The sequence below is a fragment of the Pseudophryne corroboree genome, chromosome 3 (genome assembly GCF_028390025.1).
Source record: "Pseudophryne corroboree isolate aPseCor3 chromosome 3, aPseCor3.hap2, whole genome shotgun sequence".
Taxonomy (NCBI): domain Eukaryota; kingdom Metazoa; phylum Chordata; class Amphibia; order Anura; family Myobatrachidae; genus Pseudophryne; species Pseudophryne corroboree.
Genome location: NC_086446.1, coordinates 785,637,557 through 785,655,946, shown reverse-complemented (window position 1 = coordinate 785,655,946; position 18,390 = coordinate 785,637,557). Strand labels below are relative to the sequence as shown.

Sequence of the window (18,390 nt, the reverse complement as noted above, 5' to 3'; positions counted from 1 at the left end):
CCTATCTCTATCATTATCACACACTGGTAGCGGAGCCTATCTCTCTTGTTTTCACACACTGGTAGCGGAGCCTATCTCTATCATTATCGCACACTGGTAGCGGAGCCTATCTCTCTTGTTTTCACACACTGGTAGCGGAGCCTATCTCTCTTGTTTTCACACACTGGTAGCGGAGCCTATCTCTATCATTATCACACACTGGTAGCGGAGCCTATCTCTATCATTATCGCACACTGGTAGCGGAGCCTATCTCTCTTGTTTTCACACACTGGTAGCGGAGCCTATCTCTCTTGTTTTCACACACTGGTAGCGGAGCCTATCTCTATCATTATCACACACTGGTAGCGGAGCCTATCTCTATCATTATCGCACACTGGTAGCGGAGCCTTTCTCTCTTGTTTTCACACACTGGTAGCGGAGCCTATCTCGCTCATTATCACACACTGGTAGCGGCGCCCACAGTAATTAGTAATTTCACACACTGGTAGCGGAGCCTATCTCTCCTGTTTTCACACACTGGTAGCGGAGCCTATCTCTATCATTATCGCACACTGGTAGCGGAGCCTCTCTCTCTTGTTTTCACACACTGGTAGCGGAGCCTATCTCTCTTGTTTTCACACACTGGTAGCGGAGCCTATCTCTCTTGTTTTCACACACTGGTAGCGGAGCCTATCTCTATCATTATTGCACACTGGTAGCGGAGCCTATCTCTCTTGTTTTCACACACTGGTAGCGGAGCCTATCTCTCTCATTATTGCACACTGGTAGCAGAGCCTATCTTGCTCATTATCACAACTGGTAGCGGAGCCTATCTCTCTTGTTTTCACACACTGGTAGCGGAGCCCATCTCGCTCATTATCACAACTGGTAGCGGAGCCTATCTCGCTGGTTATCACACACTGGTAGCGGAGCCTATCTCGCTCATTATCGCACACTGGTAGCGGAGCCTCTCTCTCCTGTTTTCACACACTGGTAGCGGAGCCTCTCTCTCCTGAGCCTCTCTCTCCTGTTTTCACACACTGGTAGCGGAGCCTATCTCGCTCGTTATCATACACTGGTAGCGGAGCCTATCTCGCTCATTATCGCACACTGGTAGCGGAACCTATCTCGCTCATTATCGCACACTGGTAGCGGAGCCTATCTCGCTCATTATCGCACACTGGTAGCGGAGCCTATCTCTCTTGTTTTCACACACTGGTAGCGGAGCCTATCTCTATCATTATCGCACACTGGTAGCGGAGCCTATCTCTCTGGTTTTCACACACTGGTAGCGGAGCCTATCTCTCTTGTTTTCACACACTGGTAGCGGAGCCTATCTCTATCATTATCGCACACTGGTAGCGGAGCCTATCTCTCTCATTATCGCACACTGGTAGCGGAGCCTATCTCTATCATTATCGCACACTGGTAGCGGAGCCTATCTCTATCATTATCGCACACTGGTAGCGGAGCCTATCTCTCTTGTTTTCACACACTGGTAGCGGAGCCTATCTCGCTCATTATCACACTGGTAGCGGAGCCTATCTCGCTCATTATCGCACACTGGTAGCGGAGCCTCTCTCTCTTGTTTTCACACACTGGTAGCAGAGCCTATCTCTCTTGTTTTCACACACTGGTAGTGGAGCCTATCTCGCTGGTTATCACACACTGGTAGCGGAGCCTATCTCTCTTGTTTTCATACACTCGTAGCGGAGCCTATCTCGCTCATTATCGCACACTGGTAGCGGAGCCTCTCTCTCCTGTTTTCACACACTGGTAGCGGAGCCTATCTCGCTGGTTATCACACACTGGTAGCGGAGCCTATCTCTCTTGTTTTCATACACTCGTAGCGGAGCCTATCTCGCTCATTATCGCACACTGGTAGCGGAGCCTCTCTCTCCTGTTTTCACACACTGGTAGCGGAACCTATCTCGCTCGTTATCACACACTGGTAGCGGAGCCTATCTCGCTCATTATCGCACACTGGTAGCGGAGCCTATCTCTCTTGTTTTCACACACTGGTAGCAAGGCCTATCTCTCTTGTTTTTGCATAGCAGATATTCCGTAGTCATGCCTACACAAGTACAGGCAACAGGGCCGGATTATAGGCTGGGTGGATCCATATGAATTTCATTTATGTTTTGATTCTATGATGTAAGAAAATAGAACTTGGAAAATGAAAGAGTTAAATACCTGTACTGTAGCTGCTGTTTCCCGACGGGTTGAGCTGCATGTCAGCTCAATATTGGTGAACGCTGAATGACATGCGGGAGTGCGCATCGTTCTCCAGTATCACCACCATACACACTGGATGATTTCAGGCTAAAAAAAAAAACACGATAACAATGTTTATTTTTTAGGCAGAAATCGCCTAGTGTGTACCCCCCTTTAGGCCTTACATTTAGTAGCAACACATTAAAATAACAACAATAAAAACAGTGAGGCCTGATTTGTGCTGATAGAAATATAGCAAATAAATGGATAAACAAAGAAAAAATAACTAAAAACAAAAACAACAAATTCCATTATGCAGGGTGAGTAGTGAGAAACTAATGTGTTTTATCCCTGTGTATACAATCTGTGTATAAATGCTGAATTTTGCAGCCATATATTTAGTAGAATAAAGATGTAAATCAGCAGCATTCATAAACACAGGAATTGGCTGTACAATGGGCGGTAGTAAGTTCTGGACATGCTTTGCAGATGTACAAGTCTGATATGTGAAGGAAGAAGAGGACTGACTGGGAACCCCTCTGTACCCTTTTAGAACATGTGCTGTACTTTTGGATTAGTACATTTAAAAGATGCCGGGCGACCCTTTTATAGAGTATACTTTTAGCACTTTTCCTTGTAAACCACGCTTATTTCAGTCCTGTCACTGTATTATTTAACACCCATCTCGCACAGAACTCTGTATATAACACAAAGGCAGTATAACACCCATACTCAGAATGCACATTTAATATTAATTAGTATCTTTACTTATGCAATAATGTTCCAGCACAAACTTTGGTAAAGATTTGTATTTATAGATGTAAATATAATAAAGGACAAATGTTACCACATTTATCCTTTTTAAAGCTACTAATGAGATAAAAACAAACAAACAGAAACACTTAAAGCCCTACATGTTTCCACTTACAAAACTTGCTGCCTGTGGATGATACCTGAGACTGCTGCCTGTAACGGATACCCGAGACTGCTGCCTGTGACTGATACCTGAGACTGCTGCCTGTAACGGACACCCGAGACTGCTGCCTGTGACTGATACCCGAGGCTGCTGCCTGTGGCTGATACCTGAGACTGCTGCCTGTGGCTGATACCTGAGACTGCTGCCTGTGACTGATACCTGAGACAGCTGCCTGTGACTGATACCTGAGACAGCTGCCTGTGGCTGATACCTGAGACAGCTGCCTGTGACTGATACCCGAGACTGCTGCCTGTGACTGCTGCCTGTGGCTGATACCTGAGACAGCTGCCTGTGACTGATACCTGAGATTGATCTGCTGCCTATGATTACTGCCTGAGACTGCTACCCAAGTCTGCTCTGCTGCCTACGACTGATACCCGAGACGGTTGCCTGCAGCTTTTCTGCTGCCTGTGACTTCTTCCTGCGATTTCTGCCTGTGCCTGATTACTGCCTATGACTGCTACCTATATTTCCTGCCTGAGACTGCTTGCGTATGACTGCCTCCTGTGACTGCTTTTTGAGACTGCTGCATGGAACTGCCTGTGTTTTCTGCCTGAGACTGCTTGCGTACAACTGCGTCCTGCGACTGCTTTCTGAGACTGCTGCCTGGAACTGCCTGTGTTTGCTGCCTGAGACTGCTTGCTTACAACTGCCTCCTGTGACTGTGTTATGGACCTCCAGCTGATTGTGTAAGACCCCTAGAGGGTTTTTTGCCTATACAAGCTGCCCGTTATTCCTTTAGTATTAAATGCACCCAGTACTTAGGATGCCACCGGGACTTAAACCTCAGCAGTAGGGGCTTACCCATATGGCTGGAGACTGAACAGTATTGGCTAGAGCAATATACAACAGGGTAAAACAGTACTGGAGCTTGAAGGGTTAACCATCAGATTCAGAGCTCGCTTACAGCTATAGTGAGTGACACTGTGAGTCGGTATGCAGGCACAGTGTAGAAGATGTAGCTACACTGTGAACAGTATGCACAGAACAGTGTGAACAGTGTCTGCTGGCAAGCTGGAAACAGGAACAGAGGGGTAGTTAACCCGGCAAGGAAGGGAGGCAGGAGTGGCAACGTGCATACATGACAGACAGGTAAGGTACAAACAGGCAGAGTATCCACAGGAACTTGACAAGCAATTACCTGGAGGGGCAGAGTATTCACAGGAACCTGGGACAGAGACCAATGACTTTCACACAAAGTAGAAGCTATAACCGGCAAGAGTCAGGTGGACTGGCTGCCTTATAACAGATAGAGTAACTGCAGAAACAGACAGCCCACAGTAATTAGTAATTCTCTGCAGCTGTATTGCAGCACGTAGTCGACTTCCGGATATGCTAGGCAACCAGAGATGCAGTCGTTGTCAGGCGTCCCGGTTGCTCAGCAACTAGCGAGGACCGTCGGGCCTTGCAGACGCAATGTCCAGGTTGCCTTCCACCAACTAGAACTTGTTACTGAGAAAAGCCGCATGGCAGCTTCTAACAGCCTGCTTCCTGAGACAGCTGCTTGTGACTGCTACCTGTGATTGCTGCCTGAAGTTGCTTTCCTATGACTGCTTGTGAGTTGTGACTGATGCCCAAGACCACTGCCTGTGATTGCTACCTGTCATTACTGCCTGTGATTGCTACATGTCATTACTGCCTGTGACTGATATCTGTAATTACTGCCTGTGACTGCTACCTGTGACTGATACCTGTCATTTCTGCTTGTGACTGCTACCTGTGATTACTGCTTGTGACTGATACCTGTAATTTCTGCTTGTGACTGCTACCTGTCATTACTGCCTGTGACTGATATCTGTAATTACTGCCTGTGACTGCTACCTGTGATTACTGCCTGTGACTGATACCTGTGATTACTGCCTGTGACTGCTTGTGATTGCTACCTGTCATTACTGCCTGTGACTGCTACCTGTGATTACTGCCTGTGACTGATATCTGTGATTTCTGCTTGTGACTGCTACCTGTCATTACTGCCTGTGACTGATATCTGTGATTACTGCCTGTGACTGCTACCTGTGATTACTGCCTGTGACTGATACCTGTAATTTCTGCCTGTGACTGTTACCTGTGATTACTGCTTGTGATTGCTAGCTGTGATTACTGCCCGTGACTGCTACCTGTAATTTATGTCTGTGACTGCTACCTGTCATTACTGCCTGTGACTGCTACCTGTAATTTCTGCTTGTGACTGCTACCTGTGATTACTGGCTGTGACTGCTACCTGTGATTACTGCCTGTGACTGATACCTGTAATTTCTGCCTGTGACTGCTACCTGTTATTACTGCCTGTGACTGTTACCTGTGATTACTGCTTGTGATTGCTAGCTGTGATTACTGCCCGTGACTGCTACCTGTAATTTATGTCTGTGACTGCTACCTGTCATTACTGCCTGTGACTGCTACCTGTAATTTCTGCTTGTGACTGCTACCTGTGATTACTGCCCGTGACTGCTACCTGTAATTTATGTCTGTGACTGCTACCTGTCATTACTGCCTGTGACTGCTACCTGTAATTTCTGCTTGTGACTGCTACCTGTGATTACTGCCCGTGACTGCTACCTGTAATTTATGTCTGTGACTGCTACCTGTCATTACTGCCTGTGACTGCTACCTGTAATTTCTGCTTGTGACTGCTACCTGTGATTACTGGCTGTGACTGCTACCTGTGATTACTGCCTGTGACTGATACCTGTAATTTCTGCCTGTGACTGCTACCTGTTATTACTGCCTGTGACTGTTACCTGTGATTACTGCTTGTGATTGCTAGCTGTGATTACTGCCCGTGACTGCTACCTGTAATTTATGTCTGTGACTGCTACCTGTCATTACTGCCTGTGACTGCTACCTGTAATTTCTGCTTGTGACTGCTACCTGTGATTACTGCCCGTGACTGCTACCTGTAATTTATGTCTGTGACTGCTACCTGTCATTACTGCCTGTGACTGCTACCTGTAATTTCTGCTTGTGACTGCTACCTGTGATTGCTGCCTGTAATTTCTGCTTGTGATTGCTACCTGTGATTACTGCCTGTGACTGATATCTGTAATTACTGCTTGTGAAGGATGCCTGAGACCATTGCCTGTGATAACTGCTTGAGAACAGTGTCAGTGACTGCTTCCTGTGATTACTGTCTGAGACTGCTGCCTGTGATTGCTGACTGCCTATTTGCCTCTATTGCAAGCATACTCCTCTGTACATTTAACTAGTCCAATGCAAAAATATCTCAGGTTCAGCGACTGAAGATATATATAGCTAGAAACTAAACTGAAAGTGTAACCCGTGTAGGTAATTGAGGAAAGTGGCAGATTACATAGAACTAAAGAGCCACACCCCAACATTTTCCTGAGTGATTCATCATACTGGCTGCTCAGCAAAAAGAAAAAGCATTAGTGCATGGAGCCTGGCTGAATCTTATCCAGGTCACCAAGGAACGCTGATAAAGGAATGGGTACGGTAATATCTAAACCATGCGGCTGATTAAACCTACAACAAAAACATGACCTGGAGTTTGGACTTTTTAAATCTAACTTCACTCTGTCATAATATTAGGTGCAACTGTCTCCAATTCACAAATATTTCAGCTATAAATCATAGTGCACCAGACAAGGGCATAGCTACCACAGGTGCAGGGAGCGCAGCTGCTATGGGGCCCAGAGCTGAGAGGGGCCACCTTCCCTGTCACAGTTACATGTGTTATATACAGGACGTAGCTACCATAGGTGCAGGGAGTGCAGCTGCTATGGGGCCCAGAGCTGAGAGAGGCCACCTTCCCTGTCACAGTTGCATGTGTTATATACAGGGTGTAGCTGCTATGGGACCCAGAACTGAGAGGGGCCACCTTCCCTGTCGCAGTTACATGTGTTATATACAGGGTGTAGCTGTCATGGTTACATGTGTTATATACAGGGCGTAGCTACCATAGGTGCAGACAGTGCAGCTGCTATGGGGCCAGAGCTGAGAGGGGCCACCTTCCCTGTCACAGTTACATGTGTTATATACAGGGTGTAGCTACCATAGGTGCAGGGAGTGCAGCTGCTATGGGGCCAGAGCTGAGAGGGGCCACCTTCCCTGTCACAGTTACATGTGTTATATACAGGGTGTAGCTACCACAGGTGCAGGGAGCGCAGCTGCTATGGGGCCCAGAACTGAGAGTAGCCACCTTCCCTGTCGCAGTTACATGTGTTATATACAGGGTGTAGCTGTCACGGTTACATGTGTTATATACAGGGCGTAGCTACCATAGGTGCAGGCAGTGCAGCTGCTATGGGGCCAGAGCTGAGAGGGGCCACCTTCCCTGTCACAGTTACATGTGTTATATACAGGGTGTAGCTACCATAGGTGCAGGGAGTGCAGCTGCTATGGGGCCCAGAGCTGAGAGGGGCCACCTTCCCTGTCACAGTTACATGTGTTATATACAGGGCGTAGCTACCATAGGTGCAGGGAGAGCAGCTGCTATGGGGCCCAGAGCTGAGAGGGGCCACCTTCCCTGTCACAGTTACATGTGTTATATACAGGGTGTAGCTACCATAGGTGCAGGGAGTGCAGCTGCTATGGGGCCCAGAACTGAGAGGGGCCACCTTCCCTGTCACAGTTACATGTGTTATATACAGGGTGTAGCTACCATAGGTGCAGGGAGCGCAGCTGCTATGGGGCCAGAGCTGAGAGGGGCCACCTTCCCTGTCACAGTTACATGCATTATATACAGGATGTAGCTACCATACGTGCAAGGAGTGCAGCTGCTATGGGACCCAGAGCTGAGAGGGGCCACCTTCCCTGTCACAGTTACATGTGTTATATACAGGGGTGTAGCTGTCACGGTTACATGTGTTATATACAGGGCGTAGCTACCATAGGGTTCCGGTATGAATGGTCGACCATGTTATGGTCGACAGTCATTAGGTCGACCACTATTGGTCGACATTGACATGGTCGACATGGACACATGGTCGACACATGAAAATGGTCGACACGCAAAAGGTCGACACATGAAAATGTCAACATGGGGTTTTTTTTTACTTTTTTTGGTGTCGTTTTTTGCGTAAAGTGATTGGGAACCCCAATTAGTGCACCGCGTCCCCTCGCATGGCTCGCTTCGCTCGCCATGCTTCGGGCATGGTGCCTTCGCTCCGCTACCGCTTCGCTGCGCACAGATTACCGTTCCAATCGTAGTCCACGTGGATCGTAAAGTATGGAAAAGTTCCCCAAAATAAAAAAAGTTAAAAAAATCATGTCGACCTTTTCATGTGTCGACCATTTTCATGTGTCGACCATGTGCCCATGTCGACCATGTCAATGTCGACCAATAGTGGTCGACCTAATGACTGTCGACCATAACATGGTCGACCATGTGAACAGATACCCTACCATAGGTGCAGGGAGTGCAGCTGCTATGGGGCCCAGAGCTGAGAGGGGCCACCTTCCCTGTCACAGTTACATGTGTTATATACAGGGTGTAGCTACCACAGGTGCAGGGAGTGCAGCTGCTATGGGGCCCAGAGCTGAGAGGGGCCACCTTCCCTGTCACAGTTACATGTGTTATATACAGGGTGTAGCTACCATAGGTGCAGGGAGTGCAGCTGATATGGGGCCCAGAGCTGAGAGGGGCCACCTTCCCTGTCACAGTTACATGTGTTATATACAGGGGTGTAGCTACCATAGGTGCAGGCAGTGCTAATTATACAGGCAAAAAAAAAGATCTTTCTCAATCATTTAATGTTGTCTGAGGGCTGTAGAGCTCCTTGGGGAAATATAACCCAATACACGCCGTATTATGCAATGCTGGCGAAGTCCGGGGTGTGATGATCTGGACATTTGCAGGGTGTGCAATGTTTGTATTCTGCGTGGATGAAGGAAAACACAGAAAGTGACAAGACTCATTGGCAGAGGAAACAACATGTGAGCACATAACTTTAACTTGGTGCTGAATGCGCCCTCTGGCACACTGCCATGGAACAGCGTGTGCTCTAAGCAGACACAAGTTACTATAACCAACAGTGTGATAATAATACAGGTTGAGTATTCCTTATCCAAAATGCTTGGGACCAGAGGTATTTTGGATATGGGATTTTTCCGTATTTTGGAATAATTGCATACCATAATGAGATATCATGGCGATGGGACCTAAGTCTAAGCACAGAATGCGTTTATGTTACATCCAATATATATACACACAATCTCCTAGCGCTTGTATAGTCAATTAACCTGCTCGTTATGATAATTATTTTATTAAGATTGAAGCTGCTCCCAAATGTGGTACTGCTGGAATACCAACAACTGTTTTGAATATAGATAGAGGATATAAATAAATATATCAGGAAGCGCTTCAATCAAAACAATTTTTATAATTTATTAAAAATCAATAATATACAATTTAATATATCACAATTGTAGACATAATATAACTAAATTATTAACTTTCTCACTCGTATCTCCAATGTTACATTAGTCCATAATGACAATAATCATTATAATGATTAGTATTAGTTGCTGTGGGGTCTTGAATTAATTAGCCCGTATTGCACTTGTCTCCTTTTGTTAGTCAGTTTATAAGCAACGTGAGGATTATAGTGGCTGGCACGCCAACATGCAGTGTTTCCTCCGTCAATTGTTGCAGTGAGCACACTTACGGGAACAGACGGAGGGAGGGCGCCAGTAAGATGATGTTCCGGCGCTATGCTACACCCCCGTCTGACCGCAGCTATAAGTGTCCTGTATCGTAGTGTGCAGCAAAAAGAGGATCCCTCTTACCGGACTTGTAAAGTTCTCATGAACCGCGGAGTATTAGCAGCAAACTCCCGTAGCAGCGGCGGCTCTGTAATGTCCGTGAACGGCTTGTTTTGCACCACAGCCTTGGAGACACTTTCAATGAATTATGTTACATATACACCTTATACACACAGCCTGAGGGTAATTTTAGACAATATTTTTTATAACTTTGTGCATTAAACAAAGTTTGTGTACATTGAGCCATCAGAAAACAAAGTTTTCACTATCTCACTCTCACTAAAAAAAGTCTGTATTTCGGAATATTCCGTATTTTGGAATATTTGGATATGGGATACTCAACCTGTACTGAGGTATTTGAAATACTATTTATATTCACATTGTACTGGGTGCAGAGACCCTGCTCTCTGTGCTGCTAGCGCCTAGTGCTCTCTCTGCACATGTTATATCTGCCACACCTGCAGTGTAAATGGTTTTGCCCCAACTGCTAACAAAAATTGCTGATGCGATCAGATCTGAATTAGGCCCATAGAGTGTAAGCTTCACTGGGGCAGGGACTGAAGTGAATGGCTGAAAAGCACTGCAGAATAAGTGTGCTACATAGGGCCGGATTAACGAGGGGGTCGAAAGGGGTGGCCACACATAGAGGGCCCCCACAGTCCCGCAATTACCCGGGCCCTGGAGTATCTTGAGTGTAGTCCTCCGTGGCGGCTCAGCTGTGATGTATGTAGCGACCGGCTTTATTGTCCTGTGCCCCCACCAGACAGTATATATATATATATATATATATATATATATATATATATATATCCATATAAAAGATCCGGCACTCCCAGAATACACAATGATAGCAGCTCCGGTGCCTTCTTACAGGGGTCAGCGCCCCTGAACATATAACCAACAGCAGAAAGCGGCACTCAGAGACTTGGTGAATCGTGCAAAATAAAGCAGCAAAGCTTTAATGTGGAATCACATCAACGTTTCGGGTTTTCCCCCTTCATGATGATTGGGTTTTCCCCCTTCATTGGGGCGTGGCCTGTCTGACGCACTGTGTCCACCTGTGCAGCTGCTCCCACTGTCTGATCCAGAGAGGTTTCCCGACGAATCACGGCTATACCATAGCCGGCGGCGCGGTGTGTGGTCCTGGGTGGCGGCCAGCGGGTATGCAGTTTGTGCCAGTGGATTTTCTTTGAACCGTGTGGTAACCAGCCCACAGCGTGTGCTATATGGTACGAGTCCTATACAATTTGTCCGTGGACCTGTTACTGTTTTTAAATTGAATAAACAGTCTGCACTATGAGCGCCTTTTCCATTATGTTTTATTCCTAGAAAAAAAAAAATATATATATATATATATATATATATATATAAATAAATAAATAAATAAAAGGACAGAATTTATGTAGCCGGGTCTCTAACAATGGATCAGGGCCGGTTCGAGCCCTCTCTGCGCCCCTGGCAGAAAATGGGGGCGTGGCTTAATACAGGGGGTGTGGTCATTTACGCCCCCTGTACAGCAATAGCGCCGCTTAAATGCTGAGCAGTGCGCGATGACGTAATCGCGCACCGCACAGCAAAAGGTCCTTTCCAAGAAGGGAAACTAGACGCGTAGCGTCTAGTTCCCCTCACAGGGGAGACAGTGCACATGCTCTGTTCCTGGACTTTCCTAGTAATGTATGATTGCCATCACCTGTGGTGGTGAGCTAGTTAATTGATAAGAAAGGAGTTTCACCACAGGTGATGGCTATCATACATTACCAGGAAAGTCCAGGAACAGAGCATGTTCTCCCTCATGGAGAGGGTCAAGTAGGCAAGTATTGGATAACAACGGATGCATTCTCCCATGGAGGTTGTGGGAAGAGTTCCGGAATCTGTGCCACAATACAAATAAGCTGTTCTATTGGATTGTGGTGTACATACGCCTCTTAAGTCTTGTTATGCCAGTGCTTTCCCTAATTCAGAGGTATGATTGGCAGCTGCATTGCTCATATTATTGATTACTGAACATTGTGTACACATAATGATAAATACAATGATAGCGATAGTAATGACACAGAAATGCGTGCCAACTGTATAAAGTCCATCACCAGCCCTCGGAATAACTCTTAGACGCTGGCGTCATATTATGCAATTTTGATCTGGAATTTGTTACGGGTGCAGAGGGCAAACCGGGAAAATAGCTCAAAACCTAGTGACGGACAGGGACTTCCAAAGATCTGACATAACACCCCCCCCAAAAAAAAAAAACAACACGCCACCCATGTTTAATTATACCCCTTTTACACTCGCACTCCCGGGTCACTCCCGGGATGCTTCCCGGGATGCGTCCCAGGATGCCTTCCCGGGACTGACCCCTTTCATACTGCACTAAGACCTGGGATCGACCCGGGACAGCCCCATTTACACTGATCCCGGGATATCCCTGCAAATGCATATGCATGTCATTAGAAATGGCCTTTTCTGGCTCACATAGATGAGGTCACACTAGTCAACAAAGGGAGGGGTGGTGCCTGCTCACACCATTGCTGCAGTCATGGCCGACGGAGTACCAGTGTGTATGCCTGAGCTCATGATTCTTTCTGCTTTGCAGATGTTTCATACAGCCACTGACAGCATGATGCAGCTTGTCACACTGTGCAGTATACTGCACATATATTTTATGAGGAGGAGGAGGGCGCAATTTATGCTGGATAGGGCTGCTAGTCGCCGCCAATATTTGCGCAGGAGGAGAGCCCTCATATCATCCAGGATGAGTACCATCCTGAGCGTGAGTATGGGGCCTAACCGCTCATTTTGGTCCAGAGATCGCCGGCACGGAGAAGCCTTTATGAGGACCGTGGAAGCTTACCAGGATGAGGAGTGGATGGCTAACTTCCGTGTGTCTCGTGCAACCTTTAACTACATCCTGGAATTACTTACCCCAGCACTTGACATGCAGACCACCAGGCTCAGGAGACCCATCGAGGCACGCAGGAGATTAGCTATTGCATTGTGGTGGTATGCTACCCCAGGAGAGTACCGCTCAGTCTCATGCTTGTTCGGTGTTGCGATCTCCACCTGCTGTGTCATAGTCCACCAGGTGACTAAAGTAATTGTATCTACCTTATACAAGCGCTTCATATCTCTATCACAAGGACAGCGCTTACAGGATACCATCAAAGGATTTGTGAAGCGAGGCTATCCGCAGTGTGGAGGAGCGATTGATGGGACACACATCCCCATTATTGCCCCACGTGACAACCATGCTGACTATTTTAATAGGAAGGGCTGGCACTCCATCATATTACAGGCTGTTGTGGACCACAAATATTGGTAAGTGTTTATTTTTGGGGTGGTGGGATGAGTTGCATGTGTGAGTTTTACATTCTAACTTTTTTCAATTTTACTGTTCTTTAGTTTCCTAGATGTGTTTATTGGCTGGCCAGGCCGATCTCATGACTCCCGAGTTCTTGCCAATTCTGACCTGTACAACATCGTAGAGGAGAAGCAGGGAAGCTGGCTGTACCCTAAAGAGTGTGCAAAGATTGTGAATGGGGTGGAGATCCCTGTCCACATCATCGGGGATGCTGCATACCCTTTACGCCCCTGGATTATGAAAGGCTACACCCAACAAGTCCAGTTAACCCCATAGCAACAAACCTATACTCACACCCAGAGTTCAGCAAGGATGGTGGTTGAGAACGCCTTTGGCAGGTTAAAAGGAAGATGGCATTGTTTGATGAAGCGCAATGATGTGGACCTAAAGAATATGCCTAATGTAGTAGCTGCGTGCTGTATACTGCACAACATCTGTGAACTGAAAAATTAGCTATTCCTTCCTGAGTGGACTGTGCTGGACCCTGAGGTTATAAACCCACATGTGGAAGGAGCTTTGTTTGGGACTGCCTCAAACTCCGCTGCAGAACAAATACGCCACACTATTACGTCCAACCTTGCAGCACTGGTACAATAGTGTTTAAGAATTAGCACAACATGTTTGGTGAATTACGTTTTTTTTATTTTGTTTTCCACCTTTGATCTTTGGTTTCAATATTTATGATTTTCCAAAAAAAAAACACATTGCCACAAACTTTGTATATATGCAGAAACAATGTAGAAAACACTGAAAACATGGTCTACTGTTACGCACAAATGGGAATGTTATGCATAGATTTGCAAACAAGTTTTGATTGGCATACAAAAAAAAAACACTGGTAGGCTTGTAGATACAACACCATAAACCACAGTGTCCCTGCAGTATATTATTACTGTGTAAAAAAATAAATAAAAAATAAGAATTTACTTACTGATAATTCTATTTCTCGTAGTCCGTAGTGGATGCTGGGGACTCCGTCAGGACCATGGGGTTTAGCGGCTCCGCAGGAGACAGGGCACAATAATAAAAGCTTTAGGATCAGGTGGTGTGCACTGGCTCCTCCCCCTATGACCCTCCTCCAAGCCTCAGTTAGGATACTGTGCCCGGACGAGCGTGCATAATAAGGAAGGATATTGAATCCCGGGTAAGACTCATACCAGCCACACCAATCACACCGTACAACCTGTGATCTGAACCCAGTTAACAGTATGATAACAACGAAGGAGCCTCTGAAAAGATGGCTCACAACAAGAATAACCCGATTTTTGTAACAATAACTATGTACAAGTATTGCAGACAATCCGCACTTGGGATGGGCGCCCAGCATCCACTACGGACTACGAGAAATAGAATTATCGGTAAGTAAATTCTTATTTTCTCTAACGTCCTAAGTGGATGCTGGGGACTCCGTCAGGACCATGGGGATTATACCAAAGCTCCCAAACGGGCGGGAGAGTGCGGATGACTCTGCAGCACCGAATGAGAGAACTTCAGGTCCTCCTCAGTCAGGGTGTGCCCCTGACCAAGTAGCAGCTCGGCAAAGTTGTAAAGCCGAGACCCCTCGGGCAGCCGCCCAAGATGAGCCCACTTCCTTGTGGAATGGGCTTTTACTGATTTTGGCTGTGGCAAGCCTGCCACAGAATGTGCAAGCTGAATTTTACTACAAATCCAGCGAGCAATCGTCTGCTTAGAAGCAGGAACACCCATCTTGTTGGGTGCATACAGGCTAAACAGCGAGTCAGATTTTCTGACTCCAGTCGTCCTGGAAACATATATTTTCAGGGCCCTGACAACGTCAAGTAACTTGGAGTCCTCCAAGTCCCTAGTAGCCGCAGGTACCACAATAGGTTGGTTCATGTGAAAAACAGAAAACACCTTAAGGAGAAATTGAGGACGAGTCCTCAATTCTGCCCTGTCAGAATGAAAAATTAAGTAAGGGCTTTTATATGATAAAGCCGCCCATTCTGACACACGCCTGGCTGAAGCCAGGGCTAATAGAATCTTCACCTTCCATGTGAAATATTTTAATTCCACAGTGGTGAGTGGATCAAACCAATGTGACTTTAGGAAACTCAAAACAACATTGAGATCCCAAGGTACCACTGGGGGCACAAAAGGAGGCTGTATATGCAGTACCCCTTTTACAAACGTCTGAACTTCAGGCACTGAAGCCAGTTCTTTCTGGAAGAAATTCGACAGGGTCGAAATTTGAACCTTAATGGACCCTAATTTTAGGCCCATAGACAGTCCTGTTTTCAGGAAATGTAGGAAACGACCCAGTTGGAATTCCTCTGTAGGGACCTTCTTGGCCTCACACCACGCAACATATTTTCGCCAAATGCGGTGAAAATGTTTTGCGGTTACATCCTTCCTGGCTTCGATCAGGGTAGGGATGACTTCATCTGGAATGCCCTTTCAAGATCCGGCGTTCAACTGCCATGCCGTCAAACGCAGCCGCGGTAAGTCTTGGAACAGACAAGGCCCCTGCTGGAGCAGGTCCTTTCTTAAAGGTAGAGGCCACGGTTCTTCCGTGAGCATCTCTTGAAGTTCCGGGTACCAAGTCCTTCTTGACCCATCCGGAACCACGAGTATCGTTCTTACTCATCTCCTTCTTATGATTCTCAGTACTTTTGGTATGAGATGCATAGGAGGGAACACATATCCTGACTGGTACACCCACAGTGTTACCAGAGCGTCCACCGCTATTGCCTGAGGGTCCCTTGACCTGGCGCAATATTTGTCTAGTTTTTTGTTCAGGCGGGACGCCATCATGTCCACCTTTGGTTTTTCCCAACGGTTTACAATCATGTGGAAGACTTCCCGCTGAAGTCCCCACTCTCCCGGGTGGAGGTTATGCCTGCTGAGGAAGTCTGCTTCCCAGTTTTCCACTCCCGGAATTAACACTGCTGAGAGTGTTATCACATGATTTTTCGCCCAGCGAAGAATCCTTGCAGTTTCTGCCATTTCCCTCCTGCTTCATGTGCCGCCCTGTCTGTTTACGTGGGCGACTGCCGTGATGTTGTCCCACTGGATCAATACCGGCTGACCTTGAAGCAGAGGTCTTGCTAAGCTTAGAGCCTTGTAAATTGCCCTTAGCTCCAGTATATTTATGTGGAGAGAAGTCTCCAGACTTGATCACACTCCCTGGAAATTTTTTCCTTGTGTGACTGCTGGCCAGCCACTCAGGCTGGCATCCGTGGTCACCAGGACCCAGTCCTGAATGTCGAATCTGCGGCCCTTTCATAGATGAGCACTCTGCAGCCACCGCAGAAGAAAACACCCTTGTCCTTGGAGACAGGGTTATCCGCTGATGCATCTGAAGATGCGATCCGGACCATTTTCCCAGCAGATTCCACTGAAAAGGTTCTTGCGTGAAATCTACCGAATGGGATCGCTTTGTAAGAAACCACCATTTTTCACAGGAGCCTTGTGCAATGATGCACTGATACTTTTCCTGGTTTTAGGAGGTTCCTGACTAGCTCGGATAACTCCCTGGCCTTCTTCTCCGGGAGAAAACATCCTTTTCTGGACTGTGTCCAGAATCATTCCTAGGAACATTAGACGTGTCGTCGGAAAAAGCTGCGATTTTGGAATATTTAGAATCCACTCGTGCTGTCGTAGAACTACTTGAGATAGTGCTACTCCGACCGCCAACTGTTCTCTGGACCTTGCCCTTATCAGGAAAGCGTCCATATTTCTTTTAGGAAGAATCATCATTTCGGCCATTACCATGGTAAAGACCCGGGGTGCCGTGGACAATCCAAACGGCAGCTTCTGAACTGATAGTGACAGTTCTGTACCACGAACCTGAGATACCCTTGGTGAGAAGGGCAAAATTTGGACATGTAGGTAAGCGTCCCTGATATCCAGTGACACCATATCGTCCTGGTTCGCTATCACTGCTCTGAGTGACTCCATCTTGATTTGAACCCTTGTATGTAATTGTTCAAATCTTTTAGATCTCACCGAGCCGTTTGGCTTCAGTACCACAATATAGTGTGGAATAATACCCCTTCCCTTGTTGTAGGAGGGGTACTTTGATTATCACCTGCTGGGAATACAGCCTGTGAATTTTTTCCCAATACTGCCTCCCTGTCGGAGGGAGACGTTGGTAAAGCAGACTTCAGGAACTTGTGAGGGGAAGACGTCTCGAATTTCCAATGTACACCTGGGATACTACGTGTAGGATCCAGGAGTCCACTTGCGAGTGAGCCCACTGCGTGCTGAAACTCTTGAGATGACCCCCCACCGCACCTGAGTCCGCTTGTATGGCCCCAGCGTCATGCTGCGGACTTGGCAGAAGCTGTGGAGGACTTCTGTTCCTGGGAATGGGCTGCCTGCTGCAGTCTTCTTCCCTTTCCTCTAACCCTGGGCAGATATGACTGGCCTTTTGCCCGCCTGCCTTTATGGGTACGAAAAGACTGAGACTGAAAAGACTGTGTCCTTTTCTGCTGAGATGTGACTTGGGGTAACAAAAGTGGATTTTCCAGCTGTTGCCATGGCCACCAGGTCCGATGGACCGCCCCTTTATACGGCAATACTTCCATGTGCCGTCTGGAATCTGCATCACCTGACCACTGTCGTGTCTATAAACATCGTCTGGCAGATATAAACATCACATCTACTCTTGATGCCAGAATGCAAATATCCCTCTGCGCATCTCGCATATATAGAAATGCATCCTTAAAATGCTCTATAGTCAATAAAATATTGTTCCTGTCAAGGGTATCAATATTTTCAGTCAGGAAATCCGACCAAGCCCCCCCAGCGCTGCACATCCAGGCTGAGGCGATTGCTGGTCGTAGTATAACACCAGTATGTGTGTATATACTTTTTAGGATATTTTTCAGCTTCCTATCAGCTGGCTCTTTGAGGGCGGCCGTATCTGGAGACGGTAACGCCACTTGTTTTTATAAGCGTGCGAGCGCCTTATCCACCCTAAGGTGTGTTTCCCAACTCGCCCTCACTTCTGGCGGGAAAGGGTATACCTCCAATAATTTTCTATCGGAGGAAACCCACGTATCATCACACACTTTAATTTATCTGATTCAGGAAAAACTACAAGTAGATTATTCCCACCCTACATAATACCCTTATTTGTGGTACTTGTAGTATCAGAAATATGTAACACCTCCTTCATTGC

At 46.8% G+C, this 18,390-nt stretch overlaps 1 long non-coding RNA gene across 2 annotated transcripts in view; it reads right to left on the bottom strand.

Annotated features, from left to right (window-relative positions):
* The window catches only part of LOC135056890 (uncharacterized), a 93,244-nt gene that overhangs the window by 26,073 nt on the left and 48,781 nt on the right, over window positions 1–18,390 (bottom strand). For both annotated transcript variants that reach the window (XR_010244093.1, XR_010244094.1), the window contains exon 3: window positions 2,173–2,301. This is a non-coding gene — a long non-coding RNA (uncharacterized LOC135056890). The remainder of the gene's footprint in view (window positions 1–2,172; window positions 2,302–18,390) is intronic.